This window comes from Mus musculus, chromosome X (assembly GCF_000001635.26).
Source record: "Mus musculus strain C57BL/6J chromosome X, GRCm38.p6 C57BL/6J".
Taxonomy (NCBI): Eukaryota; Metazoa; Chordata; class Mammalia; order Rodentia; family Muridae; genus Mus; species Mus musculus.
The window spans coordinates 167,062,071-167,083,506 of record NC_000086.7 but is presented as its reverse complement, the minus strand read 5'-3'; the positions used below and the strand labels follow the sequence as shown (position 1 = coordinate 167,083,506).

Sequence of the window (21,436 nt, the reverse complement as noted above, 5' to 3'; positions counted from 1 at the left end):
CACAAGATCATGTCTTTTTACTATTATTATTTTTTTTCTTTATTTACACTTAAAATGTTATCCCCTTTCCTAGTTTCCTCTCCAAAAATCCCCTATCCCCTCCCCCTGCTCTCCAAACCACCCACTCCTGCTTCCTGGCCCTGGCATTCCCCTGTACTGGGGCATAGAACCTTTCCAAGACCAAGGGCCTCTCCTCCCATTGATGACCAACTAGGCCATCCTCTGCTACATATGTAACTAGAGCCATGAGTCCCACCATGTGTTTTCTTTGGTTGGTGGTTTAATCCCAGAGAGCTCTGGGGGTACTGGTTAGTTCATATTGTTGTTCCACCTATAGGCTGCAAACCCCTTCTGCTCCCTGGGTACTTTCTCTAGCTCCTTCATTGGGAACCCTGTGCTCCATCCAATGGATGACTGTGAGCATCCACTTCTGTATTTGTCAGGCACTGGCAGAGCCTCTCAGGAGACAGCTATATTTAGGGTCCTGTCAGCAAGCTCTTGTTGGCATCTGCAATAGTGTCTGGGTTTGGTGGTTGTTTATGGGATGGATCCCCAGGTGGGGCAGTTGGACTGGAGAGATGGCTCAGTTGTTAAAGGCTAGGCACACAACCAAAAATATAAGATCATGTCTTGAAAACACACACACTCACAGAGAGAGAGAGAGAGAGAGAGAGAGAGAGAGGTGCAATAACAACAGAACACATTGATATCATCTTTTTCTGTCCATCTGGGACTCTGAATAACAAATTTTAAATTCTAAACCAAATTCTAAATTGGTAAGAAGAGAAAAATGTATATGTCTGACACTCAGAGTCGAAGCATTCCATATATAGGTGGCTGCTAAATAGAAGGGTAGTAGAATAACTCAAGTATGTTTAAGAAAACATGGATGACAGACCAAAGTCCGACAGTTTTCACAAGTGAACTTACTGTGTTTGTGATTATTGGCCTGAGAAATACCCCTACCCAAAGCTATTGCTCAGGAAACATTCCAAATTAGTACAGAGAGCAAACATATTCCTTCTATTTTTTAATTAAAATTAATACACAGCATTACAGATCCCTCTTAGTAGAACTAATCAGCGTTCCATGAGTTTAGCAGGGTACAGTTAAATCTAAAGTCAAAATGTAGTTCCAAGAGATGAGTTTTATTATTTCTCTCTTTTTAAAAAAGATTTATTGATTTATTTTATGTGAGTACATTTTCATTCCTCTCAGTCACACATCGAATCCCATTACAGATGGTTGTGAGCCACTATGTAGTTTCTGGGATTTGAACTCAGGACCTCTGAAAGAGCAGTGCTCTTAACCGCTGAGCCATCTCTCCAACCATAGCTTTATTATTTTTAATTTGTAAACATTTTTTATTTCTATTTTCATTTATATGAGTGTTTACCTGCATGTATGTCTATCCACATCCACCAAGTATATGCAGTACCCAAGAAAGCCACTTAGCCAATGAGCCATGTGCCTGGCACGCCAAAGATGGAACAGTCTTGCTTTGTAGCTCTGATTTGGCTCATATTACAGTCCAGGAGTGGACTTGTGCAGGAATACCTGTATGTATCTGCACATAGATAATTGTTTTAGCAAGTTCCAGATCAGAGTGACAAAGCAAGAGTTTCTAAAAAACACTTACCACCACCACCAAAAATAGAAATAAAGGGAGAAAGAAAAGAAAGAAAGAAAGAAAGAAAGAAAGAAAGAAAGAAAGAAAGAAAGAAAGAAAGAAAGAAAGAAGGAAGGAAGGAAGGAAGGAAGGAAGGAAGGAAGGAAGGAAGGAAAAAGGAAAGGAAAAGAAAGGAAAAGTAACAGAGCAAAGCAAAACAAAAATAATAGCCTCTTAAAAACTTATAGAGTGAAAATGTGTCTCAAAAGAAGCACAGAGCTGGGGAGGTGGTTCAGTGTGTACAAAGTGCCAGCTGCACACACCAAAACACAGACGCAATCCCTAGAATGTACCCACATAGAAGCCAGTAGTATCCCTCTGTCGCCTTAGCATCTCCTAGTAAGATGGAAGGCAAAGACAGGAATATAAAGTAACATCTGGACTATAAACTAACTTCAGCAGCAGTAACAAAATGAGGAGAAAGAGAAGAAGTTTCCTTGAATATGTTGTTTTAAAAAAAAACGTTTAATGGGTGGGGGGGGGGGGAGAAGTCACACACAAGCCATGGTGAGAGTGAAGATCAGAAGACAACTTTAGAAAACTCCTTCCACTATGGGTTTGGGGACTCAGACCTAGGTCCCCAGCTGCTTAATTCTACTGAGCCATCACACACTGATCCAATGTTCTGTTTCTTGCCATGGCTTAGTGTTCTTTTTCCACTTTTCTTTCTCTACAAAAGCCAGAACAAGCCCATCTGCTCTAGATATCCAATCAGCCTATTTCCTGGCATGGTTCATACCTAAAATCGCTTCAGGAAGCCAAATTGTTTACTGCCATTTACAATGTCTCCTCGAAGCATGGCATGCAATTGCATAATCATGTCACTCTAAGCTGCTTTATTGGAAGGCCTCTGAATAGGACATTTTCCCAGAGGACCCATATCCTAGGAAACTTCTCATAGTCATTCGCAACAAGGAACAAATACAGAAGTGGCCAGTTCCTCCACCCAGCTGTTAGCATCAAATTCTTTTCTAGACTGTTTTAATGAAAGGCAGGCTAAGGAAAGGGCTATGCTTGGCTAGATTTCTTTTAAAAGGCATCACAGTTGGGTATTTGCTAAAGGTTGGTGACATTGCCAGAAGATGCAGAAGATATGAAGTCTCTCGTGATCTTTTTGGCCACACTATGATTTCTTCTTGAATTTAAGGCCTGCTCACTCTTATCTTAGGCATATTTTGGGCCCTCTGCTCCTTGATTATACTGGAAAGGGCAGTGCAGAGTTGTGGCTTCTCAGTAAGTTGTATCTCTCCAGCAATCAAAATATAATGACACATTTAGCAGACGATGGCAAAAGTACTCTGTTTTCTTTAAAGTTCATTTCTTTGGGGGTGCCGGAGGTATAGCTCAGTGCTTAAACGGCTTTCATGGACATAGCAGACACGGGGAACATAGACATACATACAGGTAAACACTCAGAATAAAAAAATAAATGAATAGAATAATACGTGTAAAATAAAAATAAACAGAAATTTTAAAATGTTTTAAACTAGATCCTGCTAAACTCTGAGAACATGAGTTAGTTCTACTGGGAGGCCTCTACAATGAAATCTATTTATTATTAGAAAGTAGAAGTAATGTGTTTGATATCTTTCCTTATTTGGGCTGTTTCCTGAGCAATGGCTTTTGTGGGGTTCTTTAACCTTTTGGTGGTACTATCATCATCTTTAGATTTAATAAGAGCCATGAGTCCCTTTGTGGAGACAATGTCTTTTTTTTTTTTTTTTTTTTTTTTTTTTTTTGCATAAGCTGGCTTGAGCTCACTAAGTAATACAGGCTAGCTTTGAAATGGTGGCAATCCTCCTGTCTTAGTCTCCCAAGTGATTAAAGGTGTGTGATACACTGGGAAAACTTCTGTTACTTTAAAATCTACTGGTGAGCCCACTGCAGTTGAACAAGCCTACAATCTGAGCTGAGGGATGTGAATTGCAAGTTCAAAATCAACTTTAACTAAATTGTGAAGGTGTGGCCAGTCTGGACTACAGAATGAGACTCTGTCTTGAACTCTATTCCCTTCCTCCATTGCCTCACAAAACAAAACATGATAAAAAGCATAGGGACTCGCTTCCATATTGTAGTAGTTTTGCTCCACTCCTACCTTGTCCCAGAACAGTTGAATTGGATAAAATGGTTTAATAGTTTTATAATCATATTAGTTCTTTAAGAATGTTGCACAATATATTTTGATTATATTCACACCTCTTCCTTCACTCCTCCCAATACTCACACGCTTCTCTACTCACAAATCTTTGTGTCCTACTCTCATTTTGCTGTTTTTATACCCATTTAGTCCAATTTTTGCTGCCCATATACTCTTGGATGTGTGGCCTTTTACTGGATCTTAGTGCAACAGGGGACACAATGGATAAAATGGGGGCTCGATGGTTTTTAATGAGCCAGAGGGGCAAAAGTAAGTAGCTTTGCCCCTTCCTTTAAATCTGCCTGCTATAGATGAGATGAAAGACAAATTTAAAAACTTTTAAATTTACTTTATTAATATGTGTGAGAGGTCATGCTGTTACTGTGTTTGGAGGTCAGAGGATAGCTTGGAAGAGTTGGAGCTCATTTTCTTCTTCCAGCAAGTGTATCCCAGGGATTGAATTTAAGCATGCTAAGCAAGTGCTTTACGCATAGAATCATTTTGTCACCCTGGGAAACAGACTTCTTAGGATATTAATCCCCTGACTTCCCAGAGATTGCCAGCTCTCTGAAACAAAGCTCAGTTGTAAAAATCCAGTTCCTGTTTCTGTCATTGACATCTCTCCGTGGCAGGTGCCAAAGAGCTCTGGTTATAATAGGAAAGGTTACTAGGATGGTCAGTGTCCCCAGATTCTAGGTAAAATATGTTGTAGCCTCTTATGTATCCTTGGGTTTCATTCTTCTCCCCTATAAATTATTTACTCTCTCTCTTTAAATTGCATACATAATTAACTCACATGTGTACCCTTTGTCCTGTTAATCCACCCATTGCTAATTTATTTTATCAGATGCAATTACTAGTCTTACAAAGAATAGAGAGGACAGTGCCTTTTACCTTATTAAAATCATTTTGTGTCTCATTGTTTTCCTTATCATTGTTCCATTAGACAAGGGCAGAGGAACCTTACAGGAAAATATGTCTTCCAAATCATACTAAGGGATGCTGACATAATTCATTGTGTCTTGAGTTCATGAAACCCCAAGCTCAATGCACAACACTATATAAGTTGTATGTGATGGCACAAGCCTGTAATGGCAGCATTCATAAAGACAGGAAGGTTGGGAGTTCAAGGCCAGCTCTTGCTACATTTAAGTTCAAAAGCATCATGGGTTTTGTGAGATTATTTCTCAAAAATGAATAATAGTCAACAACAACAACAAAACATGTCCAAAGTCCTTAAAGAAGAGGATGTCACATCTACTTATCACCATGGCTGCTCAGGTGGCATAGTCATGTGCCTATCCACATTCCATTTGCAGCTTGGATTCTAAAACCCTTTTGGCTTAACCTCTTTGCCTTGGAGCTGAAAGCAAATTGACTAATGGGGAACATTGACCATCAGAGGATTTGGTGATCTTCTGTTTGCTTTCAGAAACTAAGAGGAAGGATGGTGATGTTTTTCTTATTATCACGTAGCTCCATATTTTGATGCTGTATTTTGTCTGCTTGTATATTTCATTGCCCCTCAATAAACCAGAACTTCCCCCCACTGCTACATTCTGCAGCCTACAAATTCCAGGTGTCTTAGTTACTTTTCTATTTCTATGACGAGATATCATGACCAAGACAACTTATAAAAGGAGACATTTAATTTGGGGGCTCATAGTTCCAGGAGGTTAGAGTCCATGGCTATTATGGCAAAGGACATGGCAGAAAGCAGGCATTGGAGCAGACACCGAGAGTTTACATCTAATTCACAAGCACAAGGTATGGGGCAGAGGGGAGGGAGAGGGAGAGAGCCACCGGCAATGGCTTGTGCTTTTAAAACCTCAAAGGTCATCACCTCCTTCAATAAGGATGTACCTTCTAATCCTTCCCAAACAGTTCTGCCAGTTGGGGACCAAGCATTCAAACACATGAGCCAATGGGGGCCATTCTCACTCAAGCTACTATAACAGGGATGACCGTGTTTCTAAGTTGATTTCTTCCTCTTCTTTCTCATCTTTCTCTCCTCCTTCCTCCTCCATTTCTTAAGACAGAATCTCATGCTACAGCCCTGGATGGCCTGGACCTTGCGGGGATCCTCCTGCCTTTGCCACTTGAGTACTGGAATTATAAGTGTGCACCATTATGTTTGGCTTCAAGGTCATTTCCTTTAGATCATAGTTAGATAGGGCTTTCTAGCCTACATAGAAATTTTCTGTATTGAAAAATTCATAATTGCATGGAATTAGGAATTGCGTTTTCTAGAGGTTTCCACTAATGCTTTTTAAAGGCAAAAATGAGAAGGCCAAAGTCCCAGACAGAATTCAGGCGATACAGTAAGCCATACATCATGTATGGAGTACACAGCTAGATAAAGCAGAACCCAAGTCATGGACTACTAACCTTTCCTCTGCGCTGGAAGCTTAATAGCTGAGGGAAATGAGCACTTCATTCTAAAACATTCAGACTCAGGCTCATTGTGAATGCTAACCTAGTTCCTGTCCCTCTGTGTAACTTTAAGAGCCCTGCAGTATTCATTCATCTGTGGTTCTCTATTTGTTTGTCACTTCCAACATTCGACATTCCTCTCTCCTTTAGCTTGTGTCTATGTGTGTATGTTGCTTTGCATCTCTGGTGTATGTGTGTATGTTGCTTTGCATCGCTGGCTGGTCTAGAACTTACTACACAGTCCAGACTGGCCTCTATCTTGAAAGTCCTTGGAAACATAGTTTCCAAGTATGTGCCATCATTTCTGCCTTATCCTTGACTATTCGTCTTTATTTTATTTATTTACATCTTAAATGTTATCCCCTTTTCCAGTTTCCTCTCTGCAAACTCCCTATCCCATCCCCCCTTACCCTGCTTCTATGAGGGTGCTCCCCCACCTCCCTTCCCACTCCTGCCTCACCACCCCAGCATTCCTCTACACTGGGGCATCAAGCCTTCACAGGACCAAGGGCCTTCTCTCCCATTGATGCCAGGTAAAGCCCCTTCAGCTCCTACAGTCCTTCCCCTAACTCCTCCATTGGGGTCCCTGTGTTCAGTCCGATGGTTGGCTGCGAGCCTCAGCCTCTGTATTGGTCAGGCTCTGGCAGAGCCTCTCAGGAGACAGCTGTATTAGGCTTCTGTCAACAAGCACTTCTTGACATGCACAATAGTGTCTGGGTTTGGTGTCTGCAGATGGGATGGATTGTCTAGGTGAGGCAGTCTCTGGACGGCCTTTCCTTCAGTCTCTTATCCACTCTTTGTCCCTGTATTTCCTTTAGACGGGAGCAATTCTTAAAAAGTCCTTTAGGGATGGAAAGATGGTTCAGTGATTAAGAGCACTGACTCTGTTCCAGAGGTCCTGAGTTCAAATCCCAGCAAACACATGGTGGCTCACAACCATCTGTAATGGGACCTGATGCTCTCTTCAGGTGTGTCTGAAGACAGCTACAGTGTACTCATATATATAAAAATAAATAAATTTTAAAAAACTTCTAAAAAAAAGAGTCCTTTCATTTTAAGTACTTGGTAGTTGATACCTATTCTTATTTCCATAAAACAGAATTTCATAATCTTTATCATGTTGATTTTTTTAAATTTTATTTTTATGTGTATTAGCGCTTTGCTTGCATGTATGTCTGTGCACCACATATATGTTTGTGAACCATGTGCATGCCTGATACACAAGAAAGACAGAGATGACATAGGATGCCCTGGAGCTGGAACTACATGCAGTTGTAAGCTACCGCATGTGTGCTCGGATTAAACGTCGCCCTTCTGGAAGAGAAGCCAGCATTCTTAACCATTGACCCATCTCCCCAGCCAATTTGCGGGTTGGGGGGGGGGGTAATGTTTTCTTATTTAATTATCTTCTTTTCAGACTAGGTCTCCTTAGGCCTGGCTGGCCTTGAATTCACTTTGCAGCTGAGGATGAGTTACTGATCCTCCTGCCTCCACTTCGCAAGGGCTACTAGGATTACTGGTAAGCACCTCAGCTTATTCTGTTTATTTTTGGAACCAAAGAATTGTTTTGATGAGAGCTGTTCTGGGTACTGCAGGATGTTGGCAGCATCCCTACCCTTCTAGATGCTAAGACCAACACACTGAAAGAATTTTGAGAATGCTTCCAGACATTGCCAAATATCTCTTAAGGCTCAGGGATCACTTTTATAGAACAATATGGGTGGTTCCCAGTTTATGAAGGATAGTTCATTCACACAGTTAATTTAGCAGACGCTATTCCGCAACATAATTTTATAGATAGGTTCACATGTAGCCTAGGCTGGCCTCAAACTTTGGGTCCTCTTGCTGCCATTTCCCAAGTGTTGGGTTTATAAAGGTGTACCACCAGATCCTTTAAAATTTGAATGTAAATGTCTTCCCAGGTCAGCGATGTATGTGTGATATTCTAGTGTGAGGCTACACATTAAAAACAGTCACTACCCCCCAGTGCTTTGTGTTGCTAAACCCAGCAGTTGCTATGCTATGCATATGTAATGTGCCTGCTTGTTTGAGACAGCATTTCACTCTGTAACTTCATTTGATCTGAAATTCTAGACCACACTGGCCTTGAACTTGCAGCCATCCTTCTACTGTTTCAAATGCTGAGATTATGAACATGACTCACTGTGTCCAGGTTCTGTAATTCCTTTTTTCTACTTCCTATATGTGAGCTTTCTTTTACTTATTAATTTTTAGATATTATAGTTAGAGCAGTTCTTCCTTGCCTTTCCTGCCTCCAAGCCCTCCTATATACTTCTTCCTGATCTCCTTCAAATTCATGGACTCTTTCTTCATTAATTATTATTGTATGCATATACTTATTTGCATATACTTATATATTCCTAAATATAACCTGATCAGTACTTATAATATTACTTGTATGTATGTTTTCAGGGCTCACTCCTTGGCACCAAAGAAGCAATAGCTGTGCTATTCCCTAGAGAAGGCGAAGTGGAGATATGAATATGCTTGACGCAAGGAGCAGCACTATTAGAAGGTGTGGGTTTGTTTGAGTAAGTGTGGACTTGTTGGAGGAAGTGTAAGCAGCATTCCTCCCTGGCTCTGTTATCAGTTCTTGCCCCCAGGTTCCTGCCCTGCTTGAGTTCCTGTCCTGACTTCCTTCAGTGATGTATAGCAATGTGGAAATAGAAGCTGAAACAAATCAAAACAAAACAAAACAAAACAACCTTTCTTCACCATCTTGCTTTTTGGTCTTGGTGTTTCATTGCAATAGAAACCCTAGACAGACCTCCTCTCCTGCTCCCAGCTTCACTTAGTTACATTTAGTACTTTGTGTAAGGTTGAGGCATTGTGGGCTTTTCCATATGCGGTTTGGCATGTTCATTTGATATTATTCTTGTTCAGCTTATGCTTAGACAGTCATGTTGATGAGACTTTATGAATATTACTTTTGATGTTACTAGGAGTCACAGTCTTGCAAAACTCCCTGGCTCTTACAGTCTTTCTGCCCCATTTCCTGCAATGTTCTTCAATGCAGTAGTTCTGTTGTAAATACATTTATTGGAACTGGACTCCACGACTGTGCATTTTGATTGTGGTTTTCTGCTATTTCAAAGTGAAGTATCCTTGATAAGGGATGAATGTCATAGTTATCTGTGGGTATAAGAGAAAATGATAACTATGACATTCATCCTAAGAGAATTTGGTAGGGATTTGAGACAGGGTGACCACAAACTTGATATGTAACCAGGATGACATGAAACTTTTGATCCACCTCCTTCCATCTCTCAAGTGCTAGGCTTATAGCTTTGTACCAAACGGCTTTTATGCAGTGCTGGAAGTTGAGCCTAGGGCTTCAAGAAACTTGGAAAAAAACACTTTTCTACATGAGCTACATCCTCAGACCTACTACTAGTACTTTAAATTTGCCATAAACCTGGGTTCAATGGCTTTATTCACATGGTCCTTACTCACATGCATAGTCCCCTACTACAAAAATAACCAGAAATTTACATAATTGTGGCTTTTTTCTCTTTTAAAAGAAGGCACCAGTGTTTTACAAGGGCAGTTACCACATTCTGCTTTAAGCCTGTGTCTTTAAAATCTCATTGAAAATCAAAGTTTCTTTTCTTTTCTTTTTCTTTTTTTAGTATGTCTAGGAAGTCAGTTTACTCATGGTTTCTCTAAATAATGTGGAATGAAATGCTTCAATTTGCAGTCCAATTTAAAACTGAGCACAACTGCCTGTTGTATTCAATGGTAACCCCAACATGTGTGTGTGTGGGGAAGGATTACTGTAAATTTGAGGCCTGTCTTGAATAGGGAGAAGGGAAAGAAAGAAGAAGAGGTGAAGGTAGAGACAGGGTAAGAGAAGGAAGAGGAGAAAGGGGGCCAGGGAGAGGAAAGGAGAGGAGCCATGTATGGTGGTACTTAGATTTAATTCTGTAGTTACAGTACTCAGGAGGTAGAGACAGGAAAATCAAAAGTAAAGGTTGACCCTCCACTACACAATGAGTTTGAGGCCAGACTGGTACACAAGGGACCCTGTTGCAAAACAAAAGAAATCTATTTTACCAGTTACTACCTGCATGATCTTAAGGGATTGGCTTAAATTCTCCATGCCTTTTCAGTGAATAATAGCCTAATTAATCTAAATCATACCTTAGAAAAATAATAATTCTGCATGCCAAAAAGAATTATTGGGAAAGCCGATATCTCACTCAACATTTATTTTAATTTTCTAAAATTCTGTGTGCATGAGTGTTGGTAGGTGCAGTGCACACACATGTGCTTGGTGTCTGAGGAAGTCTAGAGATGATGTTGGATACCTTGGAACTGGAGTTTTGTGATGGGGAACTAAACCTGAGTCCTCTGCAAGAACAGCAAGTAAGTACCCTTCACTGTTGAGGCATCCCAAATTAACATTTCTAAAGCTCTCAGAACAGTTCCCAGCACGGAACAAAGAAAGATATGGTCCTTGGCTCAAGGCTGTGAAGTATGGGGATTTTTAAGAGGTCTCCAAGTTTAAGAATATTTATTTAGAAATACTTCGAAGCCTTAGAATCTTTCTTCCAAAGGGATCAGACTAGATTCCATGGAAATGTGCAAAACACCTCCATATCTCTATCCTGGCAGCTGAATCATAAGCATATAATTGACTCTGTAAATCTCTGCTCTTAAGACTTGAGCAGGTATATGGGTAAACAACTACAAATGGCAGCCAGCACTCAAGAGGTAGAGATAGATGAATTGGAATTTCAAGGCCAGCCAAGCCTGCATAGTAGGGGTGAGGCTAACTTGAGACCTCATCTCAAAAGTCTAAAGCTACTAAGGATGAATAAATAAAATAAGACTTGATCTCCAATATATGTAATTTATGCTTGTAATACCAGCACTAATTAGGCAGAGGTGACAGGAGGAGGAATGTAAGTTCAAGGCTAGCTTGGACTGCATGACAAGATTCTGTCTCAAACAGAAAATAGTCTCAGGCCAATGAGATGCCTCAGAAGGGAAGGGTGTTTGTCACTAAGCCCAGCAACTTGAGTTGGATTTGATGGCAGTGGACTTGAACATATGTATCTTTGGAAGTTTGTGCCTTTCTGAAATCCATGTGTTGAAATACTAGACTCCAAGGTGCTGATACTGCAGATGGGGGTTTCATGGAGACATTAGAGAATGGAGCCCTCGTGAAAGTGATTGGTGCTCTTAGAAAGGGAACAGCACTCTCCATTTTGGAAGCCTCCAGAACTGTGACAAATTGTTTACATTGCCTGGTCTGGAGCATTTTTGTTAGAGCAGCTCAAATTGACTAAGATAGCAAATTTGGCCATGCATTAGAGACAAGATGGTGAGCATGTTGCTCATGGACACCAACGAATTACCACTGGCAACTGTATACTTAGATTTCTAGGAGCCCAAATCTAGCAGTCTTTTTGAACTAATGCCTCTCAAAAAACAAGCAATATTCAGGTAACCTGAGAATCCTCTTAAAATGTAGATTCTCAGAATAGAGAGATGGCTTAGCAGTTAAGTATATTTATTTCTCTTCCACAGGAGCCAAGCCCAGTTAGTAGTGCCTACAATGCCAGGAGGCTCACAACTGCTGCAACTTCATTTTCAGGGAATCCAGTATATTCATATACTTTTGTGTGCATGCATATGTACACACAGGTGCATACATACACTTAAATTAAATTAAATAAATCTTTAAAATATTTTAGATTATGGTTCAGCAGATTGGATGTTCGAACACAAAATACTGTAGAGTTGGTTATTTATTACATTTTTTAAATTGTATTGTGGATATAGCAAGCTTGGAGTCTGTTCTTTCCTTCCACCATGTGAGCCTTAGAGATAGAATCTTGGTTCTCAGCCTTGGTGGCAAGAACCTTATCCTGCTGAGCTATCTCTGATGACCAAGATTCTGCATATTTAATGAGTTCCGAAAGGGTGTTGATACTGCTGGTCCATAAACCTCATAAGGAATAGCAGGGGGCTATATCTGCTTAAATTAACCTCTGGCAAGTTTAAAGTTGTCTAGGTAGAAAATAAAGTGTGGAAAAAAATTATTGCAGGGCTTTAGCAGAAACCACTTGCTGTTTAAATAGGACATGAGACTTCTATATAGTTTAACTCTGTTGGCCTTTAGCTGGGGCAGAATACCAAAATCCTGCCAGCACCTTAGTTCTCTGCCAGTACAGAATTAACAAGTGAAAATGCAGAGATATATCTTAATACAATGTGACAATAGGTCACCTCAATAAACACACACACACACACACACACACACACACACACACACACACAACTGTATCATTTAGGTAATCATCAAAGTTATGGCTCTGCTTCCACTGTGGAGCTACAGGGGAGTTCATTACCACAACTCCCATTGAAGTTGAAGCATCAGTATAAACCAGGTAACTTGAGTTTGTTTCCCAAGCCTCTCCACTCAACAAAGTTCTACTCTGTCAACTGACTGGAGATCTGGCTGAAACCCACAAAAGTTCCATTCTGTAACTCCATGGAATTCATTAGCAATGAAAAGGATCTGTGGGGGTGGGTGGGTGAGGGGCGGTGGTCTCCATCTAAAAGATCATTTTACTCTGAAAAGTGCGGATTCCTCCTCTGTATGCACTTGTTTGACATTTATATGAATATTTCAGCTATCCTAGATTTCATGCTGTACTGGCTGGTTTTGTGTGTCAACTTGACACAAGCTGGCATTCTCACAGAGAAAGGAGCCTCCCTTGAGGAAATGCCCCCATGAGATCCATCTGTAAAGCATTTTCCCAATTAGTGATCAAGGGTGGGAGGGCCCATTGTGGGTGGTGCTATCCCTAGGTTCTATAAAAATGCAAACTGAGCAAGCCAGGAAGCAACATGGCCTCTGCATCAGCTCCTGGCTCTAAGTTCCTGCCCTGTGTGAGTTCCAGGCCTGACTTCCTTTGGTGATGAACAGCAGTGTGGAAATGTCAGGTGAATAAACCATTTCCTCCCCAACTTGCTTCTTGGTCGTGATGTTTGTGCAGAAAGAGAAACCCTGACTATAACACTTGCATAACTTAGTTAACTCTAATCAGCTAAAACAAGAACTAATTCTAACTCTTTAGAGAGTTATCATCTTACAGAATCAAGGAGAATGGCAATATTTTCACGAGATGGTAGTGTTCTGATCAGATGGGACCATGACAGCCTAAAGAGGGAGGCATGCCAGAGAGGCTCAAGAGGCCATGTGAGGAGGTTGATTTCTGTGTTTTCTGGGGCATGGGTCATGGCTTCTGTTTTATGAAAATCCCATTATGTAGCCTAGGCTGTCCTCAGCCATCTATATCCTGGAATTATAGGCAAACATCAGCACATCCAGCTAGAAGAATTAGTTCTGAACAGAGCTTTGGCTTTTCTCATTTTTTTTCTCAGTTGTTTCCTTCTTTTATCCTTACATTAATTTAGTTTTTGCCTATTACAGTAGAAATTGGAAAAGTATGTCCATAAAGTTATATAATATATTATTTTTTATTTCAGAGGATGTGTGTGTGTGTGTAATTTTTTTCCTGTTATAACTGCTTGACTATACCCTGGGAATCTGAAAGCATCCACAAACAATATGGAAACACAGGTCATGGTCCAAATAAAGTTTGTTTGCTGGCACTGAGATTTGAATTTCAATCATTTTTCATATCCCATAAACTCATATTTTTGCTTTGATTTTTGTTTTCATTATTTCAAAGGTCAAATCCATTTTCTGCTTGTAGGCAGTACAAAAGCAGGAGCCATAATTGGCTCATCTGTGATGTGGACTGAGCTTAGGACCTTTTCATGAATCCTAAGGCTGGCCACCAGACAGAACAGACACGGATTTCCTATTTTTATGGGGACAACTTTAAAGGGAAACAAAGCTGTGTGGCCAGGATTGTTCTAGGTGGTTGACAAATGTTGTTTCAGGCTCACCTTCCCTGAAGGATACAGTCTCACTTCCTAGGGCTGTTTAGTCTGTGAACGTGAACTCATCAACTTCCTGTGTCATTTTTATGTAGCTAAGTTTACCTATTTGTTTGATTTCCTTTAGTGGACCCTCAGCTTCTATTTAGTCAGTCTCCAAGGACTGACTAGATTCACCTCAAGACTTTGGAAATGTAAGTAGCAATTATTTGGAAAAAAAAACCTACATTCTGACTATTTTCATTGAAACCACTTAAGCCATATGCTTTTCACTCCTGTTTCTTCTTCCCCTCCTCTACTTCTTTTCTCTTCCTTATTTCTCCTCCTCTTCTTCCTTCTTCCCTCCCTCCTCTTCTGCTTTCCTTCATTCCCCTCCAATTCCTGCCCCCTCCCTTTTCTTCCTCCTTTCTCTTTATCCTTCTGAGTCAGAGTCTCTCTATGTAGCTCAGCCTGGTTTCAAATTCATGAACGACACTCTGCCCTCCGGTTCCTGAGTGGCTAGGACTGTAGGCACAGCACCTTTCTTGTCACACCGGGCCCTAATTCCTTTTGACTGTAACCGCATGCAAATTCTTTGATTTCACAGCCTTAGCTGTAGAAATTTTCTCCACAGTCACAGAATTAATTTTCTCCAAAGACTTCATTCTGATATGTCTCTCATTAATAGCACAAAATTAAGACAAGGTACATGGCCTCTGGCCTTGAGCTTTTTTTGTGTGTGATATTTGTAAACTATCATCTAACTATTGATCCTTTAGGTCATATATGCAGAGTAAGTCTATTATTCGGAAGAATTTTTGAATCCATAAATTATTTTTGCCCAAGAGTGTATTTGGGAGATTAGTAAAACCCGTCTAAATTGTAATGACTGAAACAGCCTTGAAAGCCCATAAGAATAACATCGTTTTGAATCCCTCACAGTCCTCTACTCCTTCAAGAGATGGGCTTAGGAAATGGAATAACCAAAGGCTGCAGAAGGCTTACAGACATGACCACATCCTTGTCCGTATACCTGAAGGCGGACAGGAACATCAGCTGGCTCCTCTCTAGGTAACTGTTCTCTTGTGCCTTTCATAGGAACACTGTGTCATTAAAGCTTTGTCAAAGAGGAGGAAGTAGTGGAGAGCCAAGGCACCAGCTGTAGCCCAGCTAAAGGCTCCACACAGGCTCTTAGATCTCTGACATCTGTGCTTCCTCTGCCTTGACCTTTCCTTGGCCCTTCCCTAGCCAGGGGGTATTGCTCTCAAGAATTTGAGCTTCTGACACTGCAGGATCAAGGGCATCCCTGGGTGGCCTAACAATAAAAGCAGAGCATCCTGGGGGAAATTGAGAAAGAAAAGGGGCAAGAAGAATTCTCAGTGAGCAAATAAGCAAATTCAGGACACCGAGCTATTCAACGGCCAATTCATACAACAGAAATTTGTTTGTTTGTTTGTTTGAACCCAGTCTCACTTTATGGCCCTGGTTACCCTGGAACTCACTGTATAGAGAGGCTGGTCTCAGACTTTCCTCCTGAGTTCTGGGATTAAAAGCAAGTATCACCACACCTGGGCAGAAATTTATTCAAATATTTTAAATTACATTTCTCTCTCTCTCTCTCTCTCTCTCTCTCTCTCTCTCTCTCTCTCTCTCTCTGTGTGTGTGTGTGTGTGTGTGTGTGTGTGTATTTAACTTAGAGGACAGCTTACATCAGTCAGTCCTCTTCTTACACCATGGAGGATCAAACCCAGATTGTAGGCCTTGACAGCAAGCACCTTTACCAACCTTTACCATCCTGGTTGGGGAGCTGATTCATCTTGCTCGCCTGTTTTTATTATAGTGTTTTATTATAGTGGTTTTGAGACAGGGCTTCCCTATCTAGCCCTGGAAAATCTGGAACTGACTGTGTAGACTCATCTGGTCATGAATTTACAGACTCTCAAGTTTTAGAGTTACAGGAGTGTATATAAGCACACCCAACTTGAAATTTAATTTTACAGATTTTATTTATTTATTTATTTTATTTACAAGTAAGTGTATTTTTATGTGTGTGTAGTGATCTTACCAGAGGTCAGAAGATGGCATCAGCTGCCCTGAAACAGGCAGTTGTGAGCTGTCCTTTTTGAGTACTGGGAACTGAACTCTGCTCCTCTCAAAGAGCAGCAAGTGCTCTTAGCAGCTGACTCATCTGTCCAACCTCTATAAAGTGAACTTTATAATTAGATGTTTAAAACAGGTAATATTGGTTCTCTAGCCTGAGGCTCTCAAGCAGGGAGGGAAAGACTATCAGAAGGCTAAAATTGAGAGTTCAAAGCCAGTCTAGGATGCTAGAGCTTCTATCTCAAAACAACCAGCCAACCAACAAACCAACCAACCAACTAGCCTGCTCCTTGTCCCTTCTATCTGGGTATATAAAAGAGACATGTTGACTATCACAATGGATACATCTTTACTTGTTTCAGTGGTGAGTGCTTTGAAGAAAATTGATTGAACTTATCTTAAATTACAGATGTTTCATTATTGGTGGTTGTGGGTTTTAGTGTTTTGTTTTGTTTTGTTTTGTTGCTTTGGGTCATAAGCAGTTGTAACTGGGAACTTGAACACTTTGGTTTAGCCTTTCAAATACCTACTCATGGCAGAGAACATGGAGAAACAGCCCACTCCCTCTCAGTCAGTTGCATTTCTTGGGGGAAGGAAGGGACACAAACATGCAAATACACTTTCTCTTTAGCTCAGGCTGAGTTTGTGCTGTAGTGTTTATTTCATTAGATTTACTCCTCTGATCCTGTGATGTTTGTCTTAGACTAATTTTAGAGGCACTGGTATTCCCTGAGCACACCTTCTGATGAAATTTGCCCAAACACGGCACTCCCAGAGCTGTTTTATTGCAGCATAGATAGCTAGGGTAATTTTCCACTGCTATGACCAGAGAGGCAGTGGGATTTCTCTTGATCTACTTATATTTTTATTTTTCTGTTTATTTGTGTGTGTGTGTGGTGTGTGTGTAGGGGGAATCCCCTTGGAGCTGGAGCTGACATTCCAAGTAGTTATGAGTCATCAGATATGGGTAAAAGAATTGAACTAACTCAAGTCCTCTGCAAGAGCAGGAAGGACTCTTGACCTTTGAGTCATCTTTCCAGCACCCCCCCCCCAGAATTTCTTTCTATAGACCATGTCCCACACACCAGATATCATGCCTTCAACCCATTTTGTTTTCTTATATATAGCAGTGACCCCCACATATACAATATGTCAACCCCTAAAAGAAGCGGTGTTCAAACCCTGAATGGCAGGTGCTTTATCTTTGGCAACCTTCACATCTTGGGCCAGATTTTTTCCATGTATGTGAGTGATTATGTATGAGTATATGTTCATATGTATACTTGTTTGTACACCTGGGGAGAGCAGAGGTCAACCTTAGGATGGCTTCCTCGATCAATGGCTCTCTCTCCCTAACTATTTGAGACACGGTCTCTACTGAAACTAGAGTTGTCCTTTTCAATACTCCAGTTGGTCAGTGAGCTCCAGATCTGCTTCTTTCGGCACATCCCTCCAGCCTTTTGCTGGAGTTACACATGTTTAAGGCCATATTCCCCTTTTATCTATGTGCTAGAGAGCCAAATTAGGTCCTGATGCTTGCACAGCAACTGGTTTACTCGCTGAGTTATCTCCCCAGCCCTCAGCCAGATCATTCTTTGCAAGGAAGGGGGCTTTGTCCTATGCAGTGAGATTTTAAGTAGCAGCCATCTGTGGCCTTTATTTTCTACTCTTCCAGCTATCACAGCCCAAAGCCTCCTGGGAACAAAATTGCCTGAGACGGTATCTCTACTCTCTTGTGAGAGAATTTGCAGTGGTGTGAGCACAAAGAGCACTGCTAACCTTAGTCCTTTCAGCTTGACCCAGACTGAAGTACTGGTCACTCTTTCTAGAGAGTTGAGACCCAGAACAAGCAGTGACACAGGTCAGATTGCATGTTCCTTGAGGAAAATGTTCCCTCTCCCTCCGCTACCCTATTTCTTAGCTACTAGCTTGGTCATTAAAAAGTAGGTCTTCAATAAAAGTGTGATAGATTGAATTATATGTTTCCTGCTGTTTCCCTTTCCTCTCCACCCTTGGACTTAAAGGCTATGACCCTTGACTTACTTTTCTTGGTAACTAGAAGACAGAGAAAGATGTTTTAACTTTGGCTTTCCCAGTCCTGGTTAAGTGTCAGGTCTTAATATCCTTTTCTTAAATGGCAAATTTTATCTCAAGGTCACCCAAGACTCTTACACACGGGAGGTGCTTAGAGGAATGTCTTGGTTCTGGGTTGATTTTTCTCCACACCTTTTCTCTCTCTCCATAGATCTCCACCATCTGCTTGTGATCCTCCATGGCTGTCAGTGCCCCCTAAGCCTCTTGTTATAAATCACCAGGATCTCACTTTCCAGGAGACTCCACTGTATTCATGCTGTTTTCACACACAATTATTCCCAGATAGCAGAGAGAGGAGGCTCAGGAGGAAGACCCATGGGGTAAGATGTAGAGAAATGGTCACTCACTAAATCAGTAGCTGACTTTTTGTACATGGACAATAAAACTTCCTTAAGCAGTGTCCCCTAAAAATATGAACAGCTTCAGTTCATGTTCTGAGATACTTAGGACAGAAACAACATATCTAGAACCAAGTCTCTAGATGGTGGCTCATCAAAGTTTAATTGTGTAAGGTGGAGGGGGCCAAACCTCTGTAATTCTAGCAACTGGGAAGTAGAGGCATTGCTATGAATTAATTCAAAAACAGCCTGGGCTACATAATGAGTTCCAGGCCATTGTGGACTACTAAGTGAGACCTCTCCATCCCCAATGGGGATGGGGATGTAGCTCATTTGGAAGTATGTTTATCTAGCAATGCATGGAGCCCTAGCATTATCCCTGGCATAGCATGGAAGAGTTAAGCAGAAGTTCAGGGTCATCCCGTAGCAAAACACAAACAAACCCAACCAACCAGTCAAACAAACAAGATGAAACATCCGCATAGACCATTGACTTTTTGGTTGAGTCCTCAAATATAGAAAGTAGCAAAAAATTATGCCAATTATTAATATATAATTAATTATCTCATTTTTTAGAAAAATATGGTCAAAAGCCATTTTCAAAACTAGGTTTTTGAGACAGGTATGGTGGCACATACTTGCCTATAATCTCAGTAATTCAGAGGCAGAGGTGTAGTCTCTCCTCTCTCAGCCTGAAACCTGTTTGCTTTGGGGTGGAGCTTCCTGTTCATTCGTTCTGCCACGCCCACTGCTGGAACCTGCCGCCTTGCTGTTCTGAAGCCATCACGTGCTGCAAATACCATGCCAGCTTGGTCTGCATAACAAGTGTTATACAAGTTAGGAGGCATAATGAGAAGCTGTTTCAAAAGCAAACACTATCACCACCATATCCTGAGTGTTGTGCTTTTGCTTGTCATTTTGCTGGATATGGCTTATTATCTCAGTCTGTGGGGAAGGGAGGCATTAAGATCAGGAATGCATGGCCAGCCTTAGCTAAACACTGAGTTTGTGTCTGCCTGGGCTACATGTGAGCCTCTCCCCCACACACGAAAATTATATTAAACCAATAACTACGAGAGTTATGTCCGTTTCAAAGGTCTAAGGAACACCTGTGTCTTTAGAAAAGGGAAGGAAGGTTCCAGCACAGAAAAATGAACATTTTGCTTTAAGACACAGATGAGATTTTTGTGAGAATCATTTGCAAACTAGATTCATTTTATTTTTTATTTATTTATTTGCTCAGATAAGAGACATTTTAGGACACTGAGGAAACGTAACTTGAGCTCTTGAACTCATTGATGAGGACCAAAAGAAATGAATGAGCACCAGCAGATGCTTTGGAATACTGTGGAACGATGGATACCTGTCTAATATTGCCAAAGAGTTGGTTTCTGAGATCCTATGAGAAACAGCAGTCATCATTAGAACTGCCTGAATGTTCTCTGGAAGGAGGAATGGGAGGCTGGCCAATCTAACAGGTTTTTTGAAATAAGATCACCACATTAGTGGGCTAGTGATATGGGAACATCAAGGAGCCCACAGTAAAAAAAAATGTATTTACGACAAATACAATTTGAAGATCCTCCAACACATGTGATTTGCAATTCCTTTCTCTGTGGACATATAAGGCATGATTTTTTTGTACTATTGTGTATACTGTGTGTGTGTGTGTGTGTGTTAAGGCTTTATACCAGTGTATATCTCCCCCCCTTTAGTATTTATTTTATCGTATTTTGTACACATGTGGTATATGGGACATGTTTTTCTGTGTATTTATTCATATGTGTGTGGAAGACAGAAAATGATGTCAGAGGTCTTCCTCAAATTCTCTCCACTTTACTACTATCTGTTTTTCGAGTCATGTCTTTCCCCGAACCTGGAGCTCACCAATAAAGAGAGCCTGTCACAATAAGCTAGCAAACACATGAATAGAAAACACTCTAATGATACTTGATGAGGCTTGTTTTCCTTTGAAGCAGAAATTCCACCCAATGGACATAGTCTTGAAAATAGATTCTGGGCTTGGAAAGAAAGCAAGTACCTGCAGAGATACAGAATTTAGAAGCGACAAGGATTCTCCCTGGGTGGCCATCACTACCACATGCCATTTCCTTTCTAAAACTGTATAATTTCTGTGCTCATTCATTTGTTTGCATACGGCTTTTTCATTCTGCATTGTTTGTTTTTTTTTGATTCTGTTCTCTAGTCCAATATCAACACACCATTCTAGACACTGTTTATGAACAGCTGAAGGCAAGGATCAAGTTAAATACCACATACAATCCCAGTGGGGTTCTCCTCTTTGCAATTTATAATCTTCACATTGCTAAGATTGTGAAACTATAGTTAGTTTGCTTTATAAGAACAGCTAAGACACTGACGAGAAACATTTCTAAACGCTAGGGATGTGACCTTGATACTAATATATGGTGAGCATACATAAAGGCCACATTTAATCCAGTGGTGTAGAAACAAGAATGTAGGAGAGATTGACACATAGATAATGGGGAAAACGTTGAAATATGATTGCCAAGATAGATACTAAATGCTTTTATGTCCTACATGCAATAAAACTCCATCTATGGGGATTATTATTTTTAAACAAATTGAGATAATTTGTAACTATACTGTATAAAAATAATTTGCTACCTCTCAGACTACAAGTCAGCACTGACATTTGTTAAACCCCAGTTCTAATTCATGCTAAGTGCTTAGTCAAACAAAGATGCTCTTCCCCCAGAGAATGGA

The 21,436-nt window shown here is 40.7% G+C and overlaps 1 long non-coding RNA gene across 3 annotated transcripts; it reads left to right on the top strand.

Annotated features, from left to right (window-relative positions):
- The first annotated feature begins 13,136 nt into the window (after positions 1-13,136).
- On the top strand, positions 13,137-20,276 carry Gm8817 (predicted gene 8817). Of its 3 annotated transcripts, NR_169156.1 has the most exons (5): positions 13,137-13,214; positions 14,305-14,371; positions 15,099-15,227; positions 18,502-18,670; positions 19,932-20,276. It is a non-coding gene; the product is annotated as a predicted gene 8817 (long non-coding RNA). The 3 variants fall into 3 exon arrangements; NR_169158.1 differs by lacking the exon at positions 15,099-15,227; NR_169159.1 differs by lacking the exon at positions 18,502-18,670.
- Positions 20,277-21,436: the final 1,160 nt, after the last annotated feature.